Here is a 3,164-nt window from a genome sequence, read left to right as displayed (position 1 = left end):
AAAGTGCTTTTAAGTCTTCTGTGGGGCTTTCACATGAATGGTGCTTTACCACTTTGAGCATAGAAATGTGGCTGAGTTCAGACAGAAGCCTCTCCAGAAGAGCTGCATCCTTTGAAAAGAAGACAGCAGATCATAGCCAAAACCACTGTAAGTCTAAGATGAGCTCTTGCCATGTTTGGGGGATCCTATGGTGCCCATCCCACAGTGATCAAGGGCCATCAAGCTACAAAGGTGTGTTTTCAGAAAACAAACAACTCTCATTTCTTTTAAATCAGCCCTCTAAGATCTACTTTCTTTTTTGCATTTCCTCTTGTATTTCAAAGTGCATGTTGAGCAAGGCTAGGGACTTCAGGTTCCACACAAAACTCATAGAGAACCAAAATGAGCCCTTCACAGGCAAGAAGATAGGTGTCAGGGAGCGAAGTTTATGGAGGCTATAGCAACATTTTTTAAAGACCACTGATATAAAAATTTTCTCTGAAGTAAGTAAAATGTCTTATTCATTTGTGTATCCCTCACATAGCTAGCAGTGGTTTGTATATGATAAATATTAAAAGATATTTGTTGACGTCATTGATCATTCAAAGAGCAAAAATATTATTCCTCATGTACCCTAAGAGTCTCCATGGATTACAGAAAAAATAATAAAATGAGATTTCAATTCCAGAGTTTACCACAGGGGCACCATTTGGTCTAGGCTTCAAATTCACAAAAGGCCTGAAAAAATCTCTCATTTCTCCAAGTGAGGTTATTTATGCCTTCATAGAGGTGATACGGAAAAGATTGAGAGCTTAAGTTGTTCAAAATACATTCTTAACTTAAGCCAAAGTTTTGGGAGCTCTTTCGATGTTTTTTTTATTTTTAAAGAATGAACCAGTGTATTATTCCATTTATATCTATCTATCTATCTATCTGTCTATCTATCTATCTATCTATCTTAAAGGTTCACAAAAAATAACCTTTAAAGTGTTAATAATGAATTGTAATAAGGTGGGAGTTCATGTGATTTTTGCCCTCTGTATGTTTTACCCTCTGTATGTATTTTATCCTTTTCTATGTTTGAAATTATTACATTGATCACATATGATTTCATATAATCAGAGAAAGCAACAAAACTGTATTCATTATATGAAACAGAGTATAGGATGCAGCAAATGACTTTGAGAATCAGTCAAAGATAACTCCTTAGTCTGAGCCCAAATGACTGGATGTCTAATGGTTCCATTAAGAGAAATTGAGAGATTAGGAAGAGAAACAGATGTGAGGGAGGAGATGTTTTGAATCCAATTGTCCGCACATTAAGTTGGAAGTGCCAGAAGTGCTTCTGCATGGAAATGTGGAAGAGAAGCTTAGAACAAGGTTGGAAATGCAGATTTAATAGGGCATTGATAAGAGTGGAGTCACAGAGAGACAGATGAGCGCAAATGAACAAGATAGGGCTTGTAAATTTAGAAAGTAAAGGAATAAATAGAGCCATGGAGATAGAAGGAGCCAATAATGAGGATCCAGGAGATGATGGTTCTCATATAACCATAGGAGTGGAGGTGACCACTATGTGTGTCAGCCCCTAGGAGGACTTTGCCTTCCATCTGGAATCAAAATGAGAAGGAGCTTCTCTAGGGTGGGGTTGGGGTGGGATAGGGACATCTTAGGAAGAAGCACCCACAAATATGAAGTCCCAGAGACAGAAAGAAGGTTGGTGAATTCTGGGAACAGACAAAATTTCAATGCATCTGGAGTTCTGTGGTTATTATAGCAGAGTATAAAACATTACCTGCATCCTCAGACAGCTCACAGTCTGATGGGAGAGACGGACATAGTGGCGAATAACTCCAATACATTATGGTAAGCACAGGGATAGAGACCAGACAAGTATGAGTGCTATAAATGCACAGTAATAGAGGGGAGACATTCAGTTCTGGAAGTTTATGAAAAATCTGTAATATTTTTCATAAACTTTCGGAACCTTTTATGAGGGATTTTGCTAAAAGGATGGTAAGTAGTGAGTTGGAGATATTGCTAGAAAGGAGAATCTCATGAAGGGGAAGGGATATGACAATATATTTAGAATATATTTATAAGCTGTTGGATTAGTAAACACAGATTAAATTGCATAGTTCAGCCAGATTCAAGATAGGATAAAACTTCTGGAGACAGTTGGCCTGTTGCTTCTCTTGCAGACTCTAGTCAAGGTTCATCGTAAGTGATCAGTGCTATAGCTCAATATCCACATTGCCTTACCTGGTATCCTTAGGATTGCTGCCTCAAAGGAAACCTACAAATTAGAGACCCAGGACTGAAGGACGTCTCTGCTGTCAGGACAGGGGATGTCTACACTCACTCACCTGGAGTTCCCAGAGGATGCAGAACAAGTTTTGCTTCTGGGATTTTTCTTTCTTCCCTAGCTATCAACTCTGGATGGAGAAATTAGGCCATCAGTAATGGAGTGGTGGCATCACTGAAAAAAGAATTATGCTTGTAAACACAGCAATGTAAAGGATAATGGCATGTTTAGGGGAACACAAGTAGTTTATTATGGTCTTATGGTGGCAGTTTTGTGTGTTGGGGGGCAGACTGCAGTAATGGGAGACAAAGTTGAAGAATTAGGTCAGGGGCGAATTGTGAAAGTTCTTGAATTATTTTAGAGGGACTTTAGGTTTGATCTTATGGGCAGTGAGACATCGTGAAAGTGTTTTGAATAGAAGAGATGTGATCAAATGTGCATTTTAGAACAGCCAGCATTGAATGCAGTTTGGAAGATTATATGGAGGATTAAACCAGGAGGTTGGAAGATCAGTTGGGAAGTAATTGCAATCACTGAGGGAAGAAATGATGTGATACCAAATTAAGATAGTAGCACTTGGAATAGAGAATGTAGGATAAAGATTGAGAGGAAGTATAAGCCGCATAACTGACAGAATTTAGGGATTACTTAGGAAGAAGGTATAAGAAAAAAGAAGCAAGGACCTAGGAAACATCTGGTTTTGGCGTGGGTGCCTTAGTGGCTGGAGATGCTACTAGTCATTGTTTGGAACACAGGAAAGGAGTAGATCGGGGGTGAAATGTGGTAAGACATATATAATTATATATATATATTTGTGTAAATTAAAGATTATCTATGTTAAGTGTTAAACAGTGAATTCTTATATTACAGTCAGTGCATA

This window comes from Colobus angolensis, unplaced genomic scaffold, assembly GCF_000951035.1.
Source record: "Colobus angolensis palliatus isolate OR3802 unplaced genomic scaffold, Cang.pa_1.0 Scaffold226, whole genome shotgun sequence".
NCBI lineage: Eukaryota > Metazoa > Chordata > Mammalia > Primates > Cercopithecidae > Colobus > Colobus angolensis.
The sequence above is the reverse complement of the archived record's forward strand: the minus strand, read 5'-3'. Positions refer to the sequence as shown.